The sequence below is a fragment of the Pinus tabuliformis genome, chromosome 1_1 (assembly GCF_031772625.1).
Source record: "Pinus tabuliformis cultivar Carrire ecotype Pingquan chromosome 1_1, CPIR1, whole genome shotgun sequence".
NCBI classification, from domain to species: domain Eukaryota; kingdom Viridiplantae; phylum Streptophyta; class Pinopsida; order Pinales; family Pinaceae; genus Pinus; species Pinus tabuliformis.
The window spans coordinates 89,883,544-89,905,238 of NC_142297.1; positions in this window are offsets into that span (position 1 = coordinate 89,883,544).

Sequence of the window (21,695 nt, forward strand, 5' to 3'; positions counted from 1 at the left end):
GTCAGGGGGAGCTGAAAGTGTAAAAATTCAGTGTCCTGAATCTCATACGCAAGTTTCTTAAAGGGAGGTCGCGTATATATGCGAGTTAGACACTGCAAAGTCACGTATATGTTAGTCTAAGGAAAAGCAGTGGGGACATGCTCAGAAAAAGGGTCTGATATGATTCAGTACATTATTTGCTCTATTGGTTAATAGTTAGAGTCTGCTAAGGATGTGTGGAAATATTTTTTATACTTGTAAGATGTTTAGAAGTGTTTTGATCCTAACTTGATGATGATGATGTCTTGATACTCATTGCTGATATATGCATGATCAGATCTAACAAATGGCACAGGTTGAGGGGGATCATATGCCTTTAATAATGCATTTTTGGAATTATGATTAATAGTCCTTAGTGATGATGCTTATATGGCTAAATGATATATCTTGCTATGAGGATTCCTATAGTTCTTGGATGAGGATTGTTGAAGTTGTTAATATAAATAAGTCTTGACAAATGATCTTGAGCTCAAGATACATAGTGCTAGATACATGAATGATTACTCAAAGTTGCATTGTTGGAGACATGATGATGATGAGTTCTTACCTATATTTTGAGAGGATGATACTTACATATGTTGATTGATGCAGATATTCCCAAGTGATGATACATGGATGATCGTGTTGATAAGATGGCTATGGTATTTTACACATATGATATAATATGAATGATTTTATATCTATATGCAGACATATCTTGTCATAGGACATTTACAGGTTGCTGGTCTGGAAATGGTTGTATGCGAGTTTAATAAGGAGTATCCACGTATGTACGCTTGTTTCTATGGATACAGTCGCGTATATATTAATTTGAAGGAAATCAGTGGGCCAAACTCAGAATGAGAAGAAAGTCTGATATGGGTCTAATAGAGACCATCTGGCATAGATGGAATAGGTACAGAGGGAGAACATGATTGCTGGTCTAGATGTTGTTGACAGATGCTTATGGATCAGATTAAATATTGTGTATGATAGTTGCTAATGACTATCATGGTCTTATTTAGATGGTTGGTCTCATGAAAAGGTCATATCAAGACTCATGATGTAATAGTGTGTCTCTATCTATTGTAGTCATTTGATGAAATCTCTTCTAGTCACATGATGTAATTTGTAACCCCTCTTTGCATAAGAAGGATGATGAAATATTTCAGTCATGTATTTTATGGTGTCAAGGTCATGTAACGGCCTATTTTGGTTTCCCCACTATGCCTGGGATGAATGATGTAATGTACTTGGTTGTCATATGTAAATTTCTGATGTATCCCCACTTGGTTGGGAGATGGATGTATGTATGAGTCTTTGGTGCTAGGAAGGTCACTTATGATGTATAGAGTCATGTTCTTTCTTGTAGAACATCTGTTTGCAGACCTTGCTTACAGACAGGGGGAGCAAGAATGGCACACTTCAGCAAGAGCAGAGCTTTCAGCATGTACTCAGAGGGAGCATGGACAGATTGGTACACCTTGGCATATACAAAGGAGGAGCACATTCAGAGATTTTAGCAGGTACTTAGGGGGAGTATGGACAGTGGAATGTTTATCAAGTAAAGAGAGTATCTTGGTCCACCCTTTTGCCCTTGATGTCAAAGGGGGAGAGTGATTTGGTGTTGTTTCCATCAAGTCCAAAGGGGGATATTGTTGGCATTATTTTGCATGTGTTGTACTTGATGGAAACCCACTGATAGAATAACATCTCACTTAGTTATAACTAGATGAATCTTCAGAAGAGATATCAGATGTGACTGAATGCATGGGATGCAGGACAACTCAAAGGAATCAAATGATAGTTCTAAGTGTGACAAGTTAGCTTTGCCATCAAGTCCAAAGGGGGAGATTGTTGGCATTATGAGACAAGTGTTGTCCTTGATGGCAAATCACACAGATGACAGATCATAGTGCAGCAGGTCAGCAGCAAGGATTTGATGATCAGACTACAAGAATGGAGAGAATATATATACACAGGTTCATTGTGACCGAGCTGCGTATACACGCGAGTTATTCGTTACAAAGGCGTGTATGCGTATACACGCACTTTCATGCAAGGAAAAGTGCGTATGTGTTGTAGAACTTACTTTTGGTCTGTGGTAGTTAGTCCTTGTTATTTGAACCTATGGTTTTGGACCATAGTATCTCGTCAGATGTATTGATCCCAAGTATTAGGTCCATGGTATTGGTTTGTTATGGTTTTGGACCATGGTATTGAGCAAGGCCTAAGACTATAAAAGGAGAAGAAGATCATTAGGCAAGTGCATTGAAAAAGTCTTGAATATCTGATGAAGTATGAGATCCAGTATGCAGGTTATGGGTTGATGATGCATTGCTTGATCTGAGCTAAGGAGGGATCTCACCGGTTGATGGAGAACAAGATCTAAGGATAGATCGGGATTAAATGGTTTGAAATGAACTATCTCTATATGGTTGATTATGTTTATTCTAGATATGTATACTGACGCTTGCAATGATCTGAACTAGGTATAACTTAAGTTTGAAATCGTTGCAAGTCATGATTGAATATGTATAGATCTATACGCAGGTTGGCTTTGGTGAAAGCGCGTATGTACATGGGTTTGATTCATTGTAGTAGCGTATACCATTTGAGCTATGATGTTTAAAGTTACAGGTGGTTCTGGTTGTTGATGTGTTTTGATGACAGTTTAGAAGTGTCAGTATTCTGCATATCCTGTTTGGTTGATTATGTTTAGCTTCAGTATTGATAGATGAGAACTAATATTGGATCAGGTGATATGATGGACTAGATCTGGGTGCTAACACACATATTATCCTTGTATATGTAATAATCTGGATAAGTTTGAAGTCAGGAAGTGCAACGAAGTTATGAATAAGTAATTAATGACATATACGTTGGTTCACCTTAGTGAAGTTGAGTATACAAGCTAGTTCAGCACTTCCAAGTAGCGTATGCACTCTGACGCATGATTTTGAAGATACAGTTGGTTCTGAATGTTGTTGTAGAGTTCAGTGTTCTGCTCTGTGTTCTGGTGACTCAGTTGTTGATAGGGTTTCAGTGTTTAAGTGATTCAGAAATTGATGATGCTAGTAGTGACTCTTTTGTGCTTCAATGATATTTATGGGTCCAGTATGAAAATTGGATGAAATGTGGCCTTCAGATTATAGTGTTGTGCTTTAGGAGTATCCAGTCTGAAAATGTATGAAATTTTGTCCCTGGAGGGTGAAAGGAGATTGTAGGCCAACGCCTACGTACTAGTACATCAGCTAGTACAAGAGCAAAGGGGGTAGTAGCTCCCTTCCGGTAGCAGCTGGAGAATGGTTGAAGATTGGAGCATTCAGTAGGCAATCACCTACGTACTAGTAAATAGATCAGCTAGTACAAGAGCTAAGGCGGTTGTAGCTCCCATCCAGGAGAGTCTGGAAAACGAGAGAGGGTTGTAGCCCTCTGCAGGTAGAAGCCTGTGTACTGGTAAAGGACTGCACAAGTAAAAAGTATTGTAAAATGAAGTATCTTATTAAAGGAAGATAGAGACGACTTGCAGCAGGTGGTTTTCACCCACATTGGGTTTCCACCTTATATCATGGTGTTCATGTGTGCTTCTTGTGTGTGATGATCTGTTCTTTTTTACTGCACTTGCTTACTGTTCATATGGTTAATGAAGTTCTAATGCACTAACTAAATATCAACATTTAATGGATTAATTGAATAATAAGTATTCTGGATATACGCTAGTTGCATTAGACACAGTTGCGTATATACGCGGGTTCCATGAACTGAAGTAGCGTATATGTATCTAAGTATGGAAATGAATTTTTTTTATTGATTTGATAATACTGATTCAACCCCCCCCCTCAGTATTATTTCCAACAATTATGTAGGGACAAAAACCACACAGAATATTCTACGCACAAGGTTATGGTGGCCAACCCTTCATCGGGATTCAAATGCATATTGCAAGGCATGTGATGTATTTCAAAGAACAGGTAAGCCATCATGGAGGCATGAAATACCTTTGAATAAAAAAATGACATTGCAACCTTTAGAGAAGTGGGAAATAGATTTTGTAGGACCCATTTAACCTCAAGGGAAGACAAGGGCGAGGTACATTATCACTAGGATGGAGTATTTGACTCATTGGGTAGAAGCACAGTCGGTGAAGGATTGCACGGGTGTGACAGTTGCAAAGTTCCTATTTGAGCATGTATTGACACAATTTGGATGTCTATGGATCTTGATGAGTGATCATGGTACGCACTTCCTGAATGAGATGACCAGCACACTAACAAAGGAATTTCAAGTATATCACCAGTAGAGCACACCTTATCACCCATAGGCTAACGGGATAGTGGAGGCATTCAACAAAGTGCTTGAAAATGTGTTGACCAAGGTTTGCAATACTCAGTGAAGTGATTGGGACCTATGCATATCTACAGTGCTATGGGTTTATTGGATGACGTACAAGAAGTTAATGGGATAGACACCCTTTAGGTTAGTATACGGTGTTGAAGCGGTGATGCCCATGGAGTACATTGTGCTTAGTCTGTGCATAATGATGCTCACGGGTATGACAGATCACGGAGCCTTGGAAGAGAGGCTCGTGTAGTTGGATGAGCTTGAAGAAGATATATTTTTGGTTGGATTTCATTAACAGGTCCAAAAGTAGCACAAAAAAGTGTGGCATGACTGACATATTAAGCTACACACCTTTAAGATGAATGACTTGGTGTTGTTGTATGGCAGTAAGTTTTCTAAATTTCCAAGGAAATTTAGAATGCATTGGTTGGGGCCCTGTGTTATTAAGGAGATTACTGATGATGGTGCAGTCCAGTTGGTTAAGTTGAATGGAGATCCCTTCTGAGGAAAGGTGAATGGTAGTCGATTGAAGCCATACAGAGGTGGCCTAACCATCTGACTATGTGACAGAAGCATAGTCTTAGTGCTCTAGGTAGTTGAAAGGAGGCATGGGACTATAAAATACACTTCATGAGTTGGGGAGCTACACGAAGCAGGGAAGTGTCACAGGGTCCGCGACAACACAAATCTAGTTGTGCTACTCGTGGAAATAGTGTACAGGTCTGCTGGAAAGTGACCGTTAAAGTCACTATTTGTGATTTTATGGTCAGATTGTGGCCAAATGGAGCAGGTGGTAGGCATTTAATGTGAAATTTATGGATTAGAGTTTTGAAAATCTGCCTCCAAGCTAGCATTAATGAGGTGAATGTGGGGGGAATGATCGGATTTGAATTCAAAAGGCCCTATAAATTACAAGTGGTTGTATAATGAAAAACACTTGGCATTTTGAAAATTCAGTTGTTTCACTATCAGGTGTGTATGGACCGTGAAAATTTTGAGGATTTGAGAGCAAGTTCAGTGTTTGAGAGATTACCGAAGGAGACATAGGATCTTTTGAATAGAATGATGTTGACACCTGAGGAATCTATGTAGGAAATTGAGGTAGTATAAGTTGCCCCAGAGAGTGCCAAAGTGGTAGTCAAAGTCCCTAAATCACCCAAGAAACCAAGGCCAAAGAAGGAGAAGCAAACTATGATATCGGTGCACATCTCACCAAGAAACCCACAGAGGACCAAGCTCACTTTGCAGGAAAAGGGGAAGGCCATTAATCTAGAGGCAGATGAGGAAGAATCTGAATAAATCCTGATGGGTGAGGAGGATTTGGAAATGGAAGTTGAGACCCAAGGTACGGACCCTATTACCAAGTTGCTAGAATATGTTCCTCCATGCAAGGGAAAGTACAAGGTCCGAAAGGACATATACAAGAGCAAGAGCTCCTTGCAAATTCTCTTTCTCCCGGATGACATTGTTTTTGAGGGGCCACACTTAGGATAGGTTCTTGTACTAAAGTTCAAAGATTGGGACCTCGCAAATCATGAGAAATTCCCGCATTTAGTGGCTAAGAAACTAATGCACCCATGGATTGACACAACTACTGGAAAGATCGAATCAGAGTCGAGGACATGGCTCAAGGGTGTAGAGAAGTTTGGGCTACTCAACCTGCTCTAGGTACCGCATTACCACTGTGTCCCAGTGACCATCTTCTTCATCAGGCAGCTGCTCTGCTTGGTGCATGATGGGTGTTTGTGGCTGGAGGATCCCATTCTCATCACAGACCACTTGATCTATCGAATCACATGGCTGCCTTACTTAGGGGAGGATCTAGCTAATATATCAGAAGGAAAAGGTGGCGAGTTGGCCCTCACGGAAGCTATGAAGAAGAAATTCAAGTTGGAGAAGAAGAAGTAGGGATATGCCATCTCTAGCATTAACAACCCTATATTTAAGGTAACAATGCAAATATTAGCATGGAAGGTGATGCAGAAGTGCCACGCAGATGTGGTGCCCATGCCTGTGATTGCACTAGCAGCCCAATGTGCTGAAGGAGTCCAGTTCAACTAGGCGAATTATCTATGTGGTGAGTTCCTTGTGAACTGTCATGAGGCACAAGAGTAGGGAAAGACATTCCACTACGCGTGGCTCTCGATTGTTCTAGTGGCATGGGAGCTACCAGAAGATAGCCAATTCCCTTCGGTCACACGAAACCTTCTAGAGACAGTGAAGTATGATTCATTGTGGATGACCGATGATGCACAGTGCGTAAAATAAAGCAAGATATTTTGGATCTTGATGGAGATGAATATCTAGATGGGGATCAATCGTAAGCCACGGTTGTCACCCACAATATATGCTAGTTTGTAGAGCCTTGTATAGTTCAAAGTGGATTTCAACCATGTCTTTATCAGGGTGTGGAAGGACTCCATGAAGACATGGCATAACTTACCTTATTTGGCAACAGATGATGTTATCTTTGCAGTCCTCAAGTCCTGGCCGCCAAAGTGGTGTGCTGCAATAGGCTCCATAGTGCAAATAGGTAAGTCTGTTGTGCAACGTAAGAAGGAAGAAACACAACTCAAAATGGTGTAGCTGGCTAAGAAGCAAAGGAAAGAGGAAGTGGAGGCTAGGACCCAGGCAACGCGCGATGCTGCAAAATGGGCAAAACAACAGGTGACATGAGGAGAAGAGCACAAAGGATAGAAGTCACCTTCTCTCGGGGCTAAGGCAGAAACAAAGGAGCCAATAGAACAAGGTGGCGCAGTACCGCAGATGATTTCCACCCAACTCAAGCGTCAGCAACCGCAAGAGAAGGTAGCACCATGGAAGAAAACCAAGTCTTAAAAGACATCCTTCGACCCAATCACCCTCACCAAGGGGGATTTACATGATATTGGAGAAATGGTGAGGGATGTCACCATGGAGGCCCTCCAACAGTTCGAAGAGCATCAAGAATTTGTATTAGGGGCTCTCCAGACAGAGCTGCAGGAGTTGTAGGCTGGCATAGTGTCCAACAGCCTTCAAATCGACACTTCAGCTGCCGTGAAGCTGTTGCACACAAGGGTGACTAAGGCGATAGTGCTACCAGATGGGGAACTTACTAAAGAAAATGAGGCCGATAGGCCCATGGCTAGTAGCCTGAAAGGGGTGGGATTGAATATGGACATGCTCTCTCGAGATACACTCCACCTCTTGCAAGATGGAGTCACCGTGAAACTTAGGGCCCGAGAGAGTTGTGCTCTACAAGTGATGAGTGAGAAACGCATCAATATCAAACAATTGGGTCTGCAGCGCAACGAGGAAGTGGAAAAAAGTAAGCAGATCATGCAGATTGTGGAGGAAGCTTGTTGAATGGTCCTAGATTTGGATATTTAGGCAGAAGAACCGGTTGAGGCATGCATCTGCAAGTTGGCCACAAGGGTGTGTGATGATCAGATAAAGATGGCCAGATCCAACTGGAGCTGAACTTGCAGATCACAGAATTGCAGTTGAGGGCTCAGCCTTCAACTCCACTAGAAATAAGGGAATAGTGTGCCATTGTTGTTGCAACAACAATAGCGGCAGTTGATAGTCTTGTAACAGACTGCACGCAACTTTTTGAACAGTCATTCGAGGTCCTTGCCACCCTGCAGGAGGACCTGAATGTAGAGTGCCTAGATACAGAGGCACACAAGCTACAACAAAGATATGATGAGGTCAAAGGGACCATGTAGATGGTCTCCCTTACACAGAGGCTCACACAGATGCAAGAGTCAAAAGTGCTTAAGGAACAGGTGGATGTCGCTCGGCACAAAGAAGCGGTCCTAAAAGCGTGCCTACAACCATGGATAAATGAGGCATACACGATCACAGCTTCCATTGAAGGAAAGCTCACAACGCTGCCGGAAACTCAGTAGAAGATTCAGGCTGGCAGTTCAGTGACATTCACTGAGTAGAGAGTGGCAGAAGTCCAGTAGGCGGCCACTTAGTGCACTGTTGAGGTTGTGGTCATTCAAACCGAATTGGGAGGTCTTCACGCTAAGATCTTCGCGCCTGAAGAGTGACTCAAGGGCGAGTCACGATGTTTTTATTGGGGGCTTGTTGGGTGTGGGATCCCCCAAGGGTAGTTTTGGGGCTAGAAGCCCATATTTTGGTCAATTTTTGTAGTCCAAGTGTAAAGACTCTGCATTTTGTGGTAGCGAAGTGTATAGGTGTTAAAGAGTCACAGGGTTGTCCACCCTTATTTTTGAAATGTAATGTCAGTTGTAAAAGATCTATCCATGGTCCACAGACCATGGGATTGTATAAAAAGAGCTAAGCTCTAAGTAGTTAGAGAGGAAGATGACGAAGAGAGTCATAACTTTAGGCAAGAAGTCTAAGTCTTGGGTCGTAGCATAGGTAGAGGCTCTGCATCTGAGTGCGCAAAGGCCTAGGGTAGAAGTCTACAACTGAGTGTGTAAACCCCTACAGCTAAGTGAGTAGGGGAGGTAGATTCTGCAATCGTCCAGAATTATCGATAAAGAGAAGTATTCTATAATTTCTGCGTCTTTATTTCCTATTTATGCATCTTATTATGTTGGCTATGAATTTCACTTATAATGCTTATATGATGCACAAATGTATGTAAATGTGTTGGTTAAGTGAACGCAAGTAAGAAAATTTATTTACGTGAAGCTAACTAAGAACGGTTAATAAGATAAGTAAGACACTTAGCCTAGTTTGGGCGATATCACAGTTCGTTGCCCTAGCAGCGTGAAAGTCCCTGAGCTGTAGGACAGGGCTATGCGAAAACCAATTGTACCCTTTCACGAAGGTACTGAATGGTGGAACGGAGGGCTAAGCAACCAGAATGAAGGCATGTATAGCTAGAATAAACCAACATCACAACCATCTCAAGGGTGTAGAAACTTGGTTCCAACATCCCCCCATATTTCTTTGGGTGAGACTTCGGTCCGCACTCCGCGGGTTGATGCTGAAATGGCCAATAGTGTAGGGATTTGTTTGGCTAACTAATGTTGAACCTAGGTCAGGCCCCCTCAAGCCAACAAAAATTCACCATAGAATGGGGGTCTTTTTCCTCTCATGTCAGGCCATTCGGGCTGAAGAATGCACCTATTGTTTTCTCCCGAATTATCATAGTTGCCTTCAGCGATTACATTCACCGATTCATAGAAGTATATATGGATGACTAGACAGTATACAAATTTCTAAAGAAACAGACCAACCTCCTTCTAGTGATGTTTGAGAAGTGTATATAGATGCAAATATCCTTAAATCCAAAGAAATGCATCTTTGCAATTCCATTGGGAACACTGCTGGGCCATATTGTTTGCAAGGATGGCATTTTTGTAGATCTCGCAAAAGTGGAGGAAATTGAAAATATGGTTCCACCAAATAATTTGAAGCAACTGTGACAAAAAATGGGCCACACAGGATATTATGTTGATTCATCCAAAATTATCCCTCGATTACAGCTCCCATGGAGAGACTGCTAAGGAAGATGGAAGCCTTCAAGTGGAAAAAGGATTGTCATGTAGTGTTGAACAAATTAAAGGAAAAACTGGTGACCGCTCCTATCCTTGTATACCCAAACTGGAACAAATAGTTCCATGTACACATTGATGCATTAGGAATTGCACTAGGAGTAGTACTGGCACAACCCGGAGGAAGAAACATAGACCACACAATTTACTTCGCTAGTAGGAAACTATCAAAAACAAAGAAAAACTACACGACAACAGAAAGAGAAGCATTGGCCATGATCTACTCCTTACAAACGTTTAGGCACTGTCTACTAGGAGGATCATTCAAGCTCTTCAAAAACCATTCAACTTTAAAATACATGGTAAACAAGCCAGTCTTGAAAGGAAGGATATGTCAATGGTTGTTATTGTTCCAAGAGTTCACATTTAAAGTGGTTATGAAATCGGGAAGGTTAAATATGGGGCCAAACCACCTGTCCAAGTTGGAGTTAGGGGAGAATGAAGGACCACTATATGACCAACTGCCAGACACTGACTTGTTCCAAATAGAAGGCATACCAGACTATTTAAAGGAGATTTATATGTTATTAGCAACAGGACACTACCCGGAGGGATACACAGTGATGTAGAAGAGACACCTAATAGTAAGAATGGTAGATTATTAACTAATTTTAGGATATATGTACAAACTAGGATTTGATCAAATTCTGAGACATTATCTCTTTCAACACGAAGGGCAAGACGTCCTATGGCAGTGCCACACTAAGGTTGCGGGGGACCATGTCAGGGGAAAATCTTCCGCAAAGAAAATACTACAAGTCAGGTTGTGATGGCCTACCCTCCACAAGGATGTTAAGGAGAATGAAATGAGTTGTGATGTTTGTGACAAAGTTTGGAAGGCATCGCATCGAGATGAATTTCCTTTACATCTTGTGCACATGGTACAAATTTTCGAGAAATAGGCAATAGACTTTATCGGCCCAATTATGCTGCTAGTGTGTCATCCCCATGCCAGATACATCATAATAGCTATAGAGTACCTTATTCGGTGGGAAAAAGCAGCACCAGTCACAAAATTTACAACCAATACAACAACAAGATCATCTTTGAGAGCATAATATCCAGATTTGGATCTCCAAAGAGTCTAACTAGCGATTGAGGGGCTCATTTCATTAATGAAAGTCTCGCTTCTCTCCTAAATAATTTTCTGATCCAACATCGCAAAATCATCCCTTATCACCCTTAATTCAATGGAACAGTTGATCTGAAATGGGGCACTAAAGGCTTCTTGTTAGCTTACAAGAACCTCTACCACTCCAAAGCTTAAACAATTTCCAAGATCTATGCTTATGATTGATCATTTTTTGAAATAAGCACTTGAAATAGTTGTATGCTTCTGTTTGCTTTTAATTGCTTAATTTCCTTAAGTTTATTTAATTAAACTGATATATAAACACACATAACAGTTAAATGCAGCAAATAAACAAACACATAAGACAACAATATAATATGGAGTTCACCTTGATATCTTGGGCTACATCTCCTTGAGCTCTAATGAACTCAACTAGGCTCTTTGGGATTATGGTAATGCTTATTTTACAAGTTCCACACTTAACTCCATTGGTTTACAACTGCACCTATGGGTTTAGAATACCATCTTATTCCACTGGTTGTCCATACTCTGTAGACAGATCTAGCCTTCTCTAGACTAGATTCCTTCAATTAGCGCTCCGGACTATCTTGAGCTCTTGGCTTGCACCAACTCCCTCAGAATTCTTTTACTATCTCTAGAATTCCTTTTTCTATCTTCAACACACATCAGACACTAGCAACGGCATAATCATTTGATCTCTTTGTTGTTCTGAAACTTCATTACAACCTCATGGCTCTTAGAAATCTATTTTGAGCTCTCTGGCTCTACGGATATGCCTCCAACCTTTTGTGGCTCTGCCTCTATCAAGCCTCCGACCTCTGGTGCCTCTTTGTGAATCCTCAACTCTATGACTCTTTAGCCTTGCAACTCTGTTGTGCTCAAGCTCTCTGACCCTGCAACTCTACTGTGCTCAGCTCTTTGAGGAATCACCTATTTTCCATCACCCCCAACCTCTAGTGGCTTCTCTGGATTTCTCTAGAATTGTGGCTCTACGGCTCTGTGGCTCTTGGCTCTATCAGCCCTCAGATCTATGGCTCTTTTCCCAGCTTTGAGCTCCCTCAAGGGAGACCTGTTCTCTCAAGGGAAAACTTCTAAAGGGAGCCTCCCTTTTTCACTTGGCTCTCTCTGGCCTTTGAAGAATCCTCCGACACTGCGGCTTCCATCTGTTCCTCTATGTGCAATCATGAGGAATCATTCCTCTATGGCTCTGCGTCTAACCCTCTAGCTTTCTGTCTCTGTGGCTCTGCGTCTGGCCCTCTGTCACTCCACGCTTCATAATGCATTCCTGTTACAGAAGCACCTACTTCTAGCATGGCATAGGTGCGATGGATTATTTCCAATGGGAATGACAGAGTCGATCGTTCTTCTGCCTACATTCTGAAAATGGCAACATAACAAAAACACACAAGAAAACTCACGAAAAACACATCATGAGCCTTTAGGCAGGACTCAAATAACATTCAATCACCCCTATAATCCTTTCAGGTTCGCAAAATAGCTCGTTCATCGTCCACTGTACAATTGGTGATCGATAATCAATGGCTGATGATCATTTCGGGTGGCCCACTTGCATGGAGATTACCTGCCCGAAAAAGTGGTTCTCTCTCTCCTGTAGTGGGCTATGTGTTAGCTGGTGTATGGAATCGGGTGAAGCCCTTCCAATACCACTTACCACATGAAGCCCGCCCGAAATATCATTTATAGCCCTCCTTCCAGAACTCAAAATATATAAAATCACACTTATAAACCCGTCGGGTCCATCCTGTCATCACAAATCAAAATCACACAAGCGGGAGGTCCAAGTCCATGGACTTAACACAACAACAATGCGATATTCTCCGTGAAATCTCCGTACTCCGATCGAGCTCGCAATCCAACGGTTAAGATGCGATTGTGTCATTGCTCATCACACTATTGCAAGTCACTTATCCCATGTATAAACGGCCCTTTGTATTTCTTGCGATCCCAATCGCCGATCACCAATCAGCCAATCCAACTCACCACCATCGCAAGTCGCTCTGTCTAGGGCTCCGATATCATGTGAAGGCCTGCCTCCGATGCGATATGCTGAAGGTCACAATTGGGGAGTCCTTCCATCTCCGTTTAAGTCCTCCCTTTAACCTTTTCCGATGCGATTTCCCTTAAAGATCCTTTTAGTTCATTTTTATAAGAAATTTCCTCCTTTTCTAAAGATAATGGGCAATCTTCTTTTTACAATAACTCCTTCATCCGGAGTCCATTTTGGTCTATTCAAATTGCCTTAGATTCAAATGAAGAGATATATGCAATGATACTATTTCCAAGAGCAACCTTTGACTTTCATTTTCCTTTGTGAGGAATATTTTTAGACTTAGAGTCTCTACTAGATCCATTTTGGATCACGCCTTCCCACTAAAAATATTTTGGACTCCAAAAGACTGATATACTGATCTAGGCAGTAACTGAGAGTATGTCACCCTCTTCTTTCAACCTCCATACACTTGCCTTGCATAGTGCCAATGAACCAAAGCCTTTGAACACTTTCCTTCCTCGATGTGTTGGTCCTCTTGGGAAGAACTATCTTCCTCCCTGACTTCATGCAGAACTCCTGTTGAGAAGGTTACAAAAGGTAGTTTGAACTTCTCTTCCTCAATCATTGATCCAAGGTGGCTCAAACAAATGTGAAGTTATATCTTCTTCAGAAAAATTTTCATTTGTATCTGTTTGACATATTGCCAACAACAACAGAATTACAAACAACAACTGGATGGCCTAAACTCTTGCTTCATCAAAAGAAATAGATTTCACATCTTGTGAACACCTCCATGTCTTTACATCTGTATACAAATCATTGACTAGATAACAAGCCAATAAAACACGCCTTTAAGACAATTGACCCTTCCAGTCAAGCATGTAGAAAAAGAACTATAGGATTCTTTTTTTCAAAGATGAAACACTTCATCATTATTTCCATGTTGGAGACCAAATCAACTTTTTCCAAGTCAATATTACATTACATCCATGTTTAAAAACAAAGCGATCAACTCTTCAAGTTAACTACACATACATGTTCAAATACAAGGAAATCATCAACATCCCTGTGGTCATGCATATCATGCTTATGCATGCATTTCATCTTTCAACTTTCACTTAAGCACACTGTACTTTCAAAGATGAAATGAATATAAGGTTGAAGCAATAAAGTGAGTCTCTTACTCAACTTTTCCATTCACCTTCTTGGTAGAATCCTGCAACTTGCATCTCATTAACAAAGAAATGCAAATAGATGTGATGCATTTATGTTCGCATCAAAAGATATGCAACTTTAATTGGATAAGAACTCTAACCATTTCATACCAATCCATTTCAAAGGTCCTTCCTTTGTCTTCACACCAACAGCAACATGTGAATCATCTTGAAACACATCATTTATGGAAACTTCCTTTCCATTCTTGCCATTTTCTCTTTCCACCTTCTTCAAGTTTTCTAGAAGAATTGTTGGATTCAAAATCCAACACCTTTCAGCAATATTTCCTTGCTTATGGTAGTAAGTGAAACACATGTGCATCTCCTCAACAGCATGATTTGCCTTGTCCAAGGGACCTTTGGCTTCTTGCTTCTTTTCCTTCCAAATTTTCCTGCATGTGGCCATCCTCTTCCAACAGCTAGAAACATTATGGTTATCCCAACCACAAAAGGAACATGAAATTTTTTTCCAATGCTTATATTGAAATTTACCATGCTTTACATAATCGAAAGGAATATGATTAGAACCAGATTTATACCTTTCTTTTTTACCTTTATTACCTTCATGAGGAGGTGAATCAAATGAGGAAGTAGCTCCCTTTGGAACACCATCAACCTCTTCAAGGCTTTCAGAGTTTCCACAACCCTCTGGTTCACGTGTATGCTTATGAACACCTTCTTCTTGCAAATGATGTTTTAAGCTATTGCATTCCCCATGAATACCATCTTTACACTCTTGAGATAGAAGACTTGAAATGAAACTCCTTCCTGGAACTGTTTCAATTATCTTCATGGAAGCTTTGGAACCTTCTCCATAAGATTGTTCATAACCAAGACCCAAATACTTAGGCCTTTCCTCAACCACTATTGGCTCAACAATACCTTGTGCATGTTTTCCCAATCCTTTTCCTTCATAGCCCATTTTGGACATTTACTTGGAACCTATGCCTCTCGTATGTTTTTCAAAAGAACCAATATAAACATTCTTAGAGGAAATTTAAGACAAAATCGAATTATTTACCTCTTCTTCAAGCCGATACTTGAATAAGGCTTCTTTGGTAACAAGGAACCATGTCTCCAACTTATGCACCCTTTCCAGGTTCATATTTGCAATATGAAGTTGGCCTTCCACTTCCTGCAATTTGTTAGAAAGCAACTACTACTCTTCCTTCATGGAATTCAACTACTGTCGAAGTCCAACACTCATTTCTCTCACCATATCCATCATGATGAACAAGTCTTGCTTCATGTTTTTATCACAGAATCATGTGATGAAGGAAGAATTTGAGGACTCACTTTCAGAAGTTGTCATTATGAAAATGAACAAAATAACTTCAAACAAGATTAACAAAGAGCTTATTCAAGCAAAATTTTGCAACAAACCTCTTGTACTTCAAGGATTTATTTGAGGTCCTTTGGGATAAGAAGGATGCCTTCAGCCCATCTTCCTTCTTGTCCTCTCCTGGACTTAGTTATCAATAGATTTCCCTTCACCTCTGCAAACTAAAAAAATAGTTAGTTTAAAAACAATCAAACACCTTTCAAGTCAACCAAGCATATGGATTGCTCTGTCAATCAAGAATTCTGATATGATACCACTTGCATCATGATATAACCTGCTTTGGTATAACTTAGCTCTGATATAACCTTCTTTGAAGGTGGGTTTAATCAACGTGATGCTCTGATATAACCAGCTATGGTACCACCTGATCTGAAATGGGGCACTAAACTCTTCTTGTCAGCTTACAAGAACCTCTCCCACTCCAAAACTTAAACAATCTCCAAGATCTATGCTTATGATTAATAATTTATGGAAATAAGCACTTGAAAAAGGTGTATTCTTGTGTTTGCCTTTAACTACTTAATTACCTTAAGTTTATTTGCTTAAACTGATATATAAACACACATAGGAGTAAAATGCAGCAAATAAACAAACACATAATACAACAACATAATATGGAGTTCACCATGATATCTTGGGCTACGTCTCCTTAAGCCCTAATCAACTCGACTAGGATCTTTGGGATTATGGTAATGCTTCTTTTACAAGTTCCACACTTAACTCCATTGGTTTACAACTACACCTATGGGTTTAGAATTCTTTGGACTAGATTCCTTCAATCAGTGCTTTATGCTATCTTGAGCTCCTGGTTTGCGCCAACTCCCTCAGAATTCTTTTAATATCTCTGGAATTCCTTCTTCTATCTTCAGCACACATCAGACACCAGCAACAACTTGAAAATTTGATCTCTTTACTGTTATAGCCTCATGGCTCTTAGAAGTCCGTTTTGACCTTTCTAGCTTTGTGGCTCTGCCTATATCAAGCATCCAACCTCTGGTGGCTCTCTGCAAATCATCAGCTCTACGGCTCTCTGGCCTTACAACTCTACTACACTCAAGCTCTTTGGCCGTGTAGCTATACTGCACTCATGTCTCTAAGGAATCACCTCTTTGCCATCGCCCCCAACCTCTGATAGCTTCTCTGGGTTTCTCTGGAACTGCAGTTCTACGGCTCTGTGGCTCTCGGCTCTATCAACTCTCGGCTCTGTGGCTCTTTTCCAAGCTATGAGCTCTTTGAAGGGAGACTTTCTCTCTCAAGGGAAAAATTCTTAAGGGAGCCCCCCTTTTTCGCTTGGCTCTCTCCGGCCTTTGAAGAATCCTCTAACTCTGCGGCTTCCATCCATTCCTCTGTGTGCAATCATAAGGAATCATTCCTTTGTGGCTCTGCATCTAGCCCTCTGGCTCTCTAGCTCTCTGGCTATGTGTCTAGACCTCTAGCATTTGACTTCTTCCATAGAGCGGAGTTGGGGTGGCTATCCGATCTATTCCAATACATTTACAATAAGCATGAAACTTTCCAAACACTGAAGGTCCTCAACAGCTCCTCGAATAGTTGTGTTTTTTTTTTCCTACCCACCAGTATGTATTGATTCGATATGCATACGGTCCGGGGACAGAGGTGAAGGAGGCATAGGTGCGATGGACTGTTTCCAATGGGAATGACACAGTCAACCATTCTTCTTCCTACATTCAAAAAATGGCAGCATAACAGATACACATAGGAAAACTCACAAAAAACACATCATGAACCTTTACGCGAGACTCAAATAACATTCAATTGCCCCTATAATCCTTTTGGGTTCTCAAAACAGCTCGTTCATCATCCAACATATGATCGGTGATCGATAATTAATGGTTAACGATCATTTCGGGTGGCCCACTTGCACGAAGATTACCTGCCTAAAAAAGCGGTTCTCTCTCTCCTGTGGCATGCTACGTGTTGGCTGGTGTATGGAATCAGGTGAAGCCCTTCCAATACCTCTTACTGCCTGAAGCCTGCCTAAAATACCATTTGCATCCCTCCTTCTAGAACTCAAAATATATACAATCACACCTATAAACCCGTCAGGTCAGTCCAGTCATCGCAAATCGCAATCACATAGGTGGGAGGTCCACGTCCATGGAATTAACACAACAATGATGTGATATTCTCCATTAAATCTCCACCATCCGATCGAGCTCACTATCCAACAGTCAGGATGAGATCACGTCATCGCTCATTGCACTATTGCAAGTCTCTTATTGCTTGTATAAATAGCCCTTTGTATTTGTTGCGATCCCGATCACCGAACGCCGATCCGCTGATCTGACTCACCGCCATCGCAAGTCTCTCTGTCTAGGGGCTCCGATATCGTGTGAAGGCCTACCTCCGATGCGATATGCCGTAGGTTGCAATCAGGTAGTCCTTCCATCTCTGCCTAAGTCCTCCCTTTAACCTCTTCCGATTTTATTTCCCTTAAAGAGCCTTTTAATTCATTTTTATAAGAAATTGCTTCCTTTTATAAGGATAATGGGCAATCTTCTTTTTACAATAACTCCTTAATCCGGAGTCCGTTTTGGTCCATTCAAATTGCTTTAGATTCAGAATGAAGAGATCTATGCATTGAGACTATTTCCAAGAGCATCCTTTGACTTTCATTTTCCTCTATGAGGAATATTTTTAGATTTAGAGTCTATACTAGATCCATTTTGGATCAACAGTCGAAGCCTTCAGTAAGATACTCAAGAAGGGCCTATCAGCAAATTGGGATGACTGGGATGAGTGGGTGCTAGAAACATTGTGGGCTTACAAAACAGTGGTAAAATGAACACACAAGTAAACACTATTCCAACTAGTATATTGTCGAGAAGCAATAGCATCAGCAAAACTCATTGTCCCAAGAATATTCATTTCTCAAGCCACTAAAATGATAGATGATGCATCTTTAAAAGAAAGGTTGGAACAACTAATGGAGTTGGATGAATCAAGAATTTTAGTTGAATTCCACCAATCAGTTGAACAAAGGAGACAAAAGGCTTGGCATGATAGACAGATCAAGAATAAATATTTCATGGTAATGTTTTACTATATGACAACAAATTTCAGAAATTCCCAGGAAAGCTACAGATGCATTGGTTGGGGCCATTCATGGTTGTGGATATCAAAGAATCTGGTGTGGTGAAGCTAGCATAACTAGATGGGATAATGTTAATAGGATGGGTGAATGGTGCCTGCCTAAAGCCTTTCCACAATTCGAAAGCTTTTTCATCAGATTGAAAGGATCTTAGAGACGAGCCCGCAAGTAGATTTATAGTCAATAATACATAGTCAATTGCATAGTTAGTTGCATAGTCAGTTTCACATTCAGTTATATTCCAATTTCTTTTGAGTTTTCCCAGAAAATAAATAGTGCGTGTTATTCGGGTGGTATCAACAATGTCATGACACCACAACCACTTGTGGTCGTGGGGGGGGGGGGGGAGATATTCACAATTTCTAAGTCTTATCCATCGTACTATCAGCCTTTTCCAAAATAAGTAAGCAATAATACACCTGTCAGACAAATTTCCATAAAATAATTTCTTGTTGGGGAAGAAATTACATAATAATTAACCACCATAATGAAAACTTTATTAACCATGTGCCCCACTCTATCCTTTCCCATGCTATGTCATCCCAGTTAGATCCAGGTCAGCTGATAGTGGCATAACATGATTTAGCTTGCATAGGGAAACTTATCGTAGTAATTAGTTACCAAGTCTAGTCATAAATGTCATTTAAAATTTAATCTACTTAATATGCATTGCTATGCAATAAGCTATAGAGTTTCAAACGCAGGTGATGGAAGAACTCAAAATTTGGGCTGAGAACCAGCAATGGCAGAGACACGGAAAATATAAGCCTCTGATAACAATCTTCTATCAGAGGTGTGTTGGTGCCTCGAAAATCGTTGCATCAACATCGGGTAAAACCACCCAGTCCAGACCTTAAAGCAGCTCCTTTTCCATTTGGTGTGGTGGATCCAACTGGATATAATGGGATCAGTTTCCCAATGATATATGGGTTGGATGGGTGATTTATTTATAGTATCTAACAAGAATGATAAGTGTTCTATTCTAAAATGAAAAAAACATAAAAGTAATTAATCTATCTCAGGAATTCTTTCTCTTAGTACAATTCTAGGTTGTTTTTAATGACAAGTAAACATGAAGATGACTTACTCATAAATAAAAATATTCATTCATATGATAATTACATTTTTCAAGTAATTGAACAAAGTAATAATTAAAACATTATCGTACTATATATGAAAAATGATAACTCAGAAACATTCAAAAGTGATAAGCTAAAGAATTTCTATAGAAGCATATACATCTATCAATAATAGAAAAGTAGATAAATGCTAATTCACATAGAAACATAAAGCAAAAAACATAGATAGTAGTACCATATGCATTTGGATCTCCTCCGATGTGAATCACATTCAAATTCTATCTTTTAACTTGAGAAAACTTTAATAGGAAGCAAAAGTGCACATCACATAAAAGCCTTCTGTATCAAAACTCAGAATTCTGGTCCAATATTTTATAAAAATAAAAATATCGAAAGCACAGTAGTGCAACTTCCAATTCAAGTCTTAATACAAAAAATTGAGGAACCTTTCTAAAAACATGAAAGGGTCTATAAATACTACAAAAATTAACAAAATATGAAAGAAATATGTTATGCGCCGGTATAACCAAATCACAAAAATGTGGAAATCATCTTGAAATAGAAGTACTACAGTCAGTCCAAAACAGTTCACTGTATTGGCTGATCATCTTGTGATTGGAGCTGACAAATGGCAAGCATTAGCTCGACTTCTAGTAGATGACTCATACGTGAGTGTAACTAAGTTGTGTATGTGGCATCGTTAACCTCGGGGATCATGTGGCTAATCACATCAGTGAGACATTTCATTGTTGTTCATTGACTATGTGGTTTTGCAAGGAAGAACCAAAAGGTTTCCCATGTTAAGCTGTGAATGCCTGCGATCAGTTTTTCCCTTTGCTCAGGCTCCTGTTTCCACTGTTGTTCTAATGATTTTACTTCTGGGAGTTTTCCTGGAGAACATTCCATTATTAGATTTGATAAATATAGACTGTTGTTGATTAATTCAACCAGGTTACTTGTTGCTGATCTACATCTGGATGTTGCTCTCTTGGCCTTCATTAGCTGAGACTCCCATTCAATAAACAAAATTTCCTAATGTGATTCCTGGATTTGTGGGAGATTAGTAGTTTTTCCCTCTTTCAAATTTTGCCAAGACAGAAAATTTGTTAGTTTCTCATCCACTTTTTCCAACTCTAGCCTCGCATCCACTGATTTTTCAATCATGGATGTTGTGATATCGCATAGAGGAACTGCCAATGAAATATTGTAACATAATAGGTTCAACTGTTGAGAAAATTCCCTGGTAATTTCTAGGGCCTCAGTTCTAAATTCTCCTACTTGAGGATATTCCTTGAATTGCTCCATCTAAACTGTGATTTGAGTGATTTGCTCATCTTTTGATTTACTTGTTTGTTCATTTAATAGCTGTAACTTGCTCAATGCTTGAGACAATTTTTGCTGCTTATGAATAGCTTTCTCATCAATTCTTTGCTTTTCTTTGACCAATTGGTCATTCAACTGCTTATTAAGTTGTTTCTGTGTTGCTAACTGTTGTTCTAATTGTTCTATCTTCTATTGTTTTTCCTGTGACTGTGCCTCTAACAAACAGATTGCTTGGTCCTTTTCTTTCAATAAGTTACTGACCTACGATGCCTTATTCATTTTTGTTGTTGTATATGCTCCAGCATACTGAGAAAGTTTGGTTAGATTTTCAGAATGATTTACTTCCTCCCTCCATACCACATTCATCATTTCCATTTGAGGATTCAAAAGAGGAGAGTGATCAATTTTCCTCTTTTTCCTTTGCCTTTTGACTACAGCCCTATGCTTAGGGCTGTAGATGATATCCAGTGGTGGTATTTCTTCTACTTGCAAAAAAATCTCATCAGGGGGATGTTTAGGAATTATTTCTATGTTCTCATGAATCTTGGGTGGGCCACGTGTTCCTTCAATCAGAACTGTGTTGACTGTTGATTTTTGTGCCATAGACACCTCTGATGTAGTGAATCCTTGAATATTCTCTGTA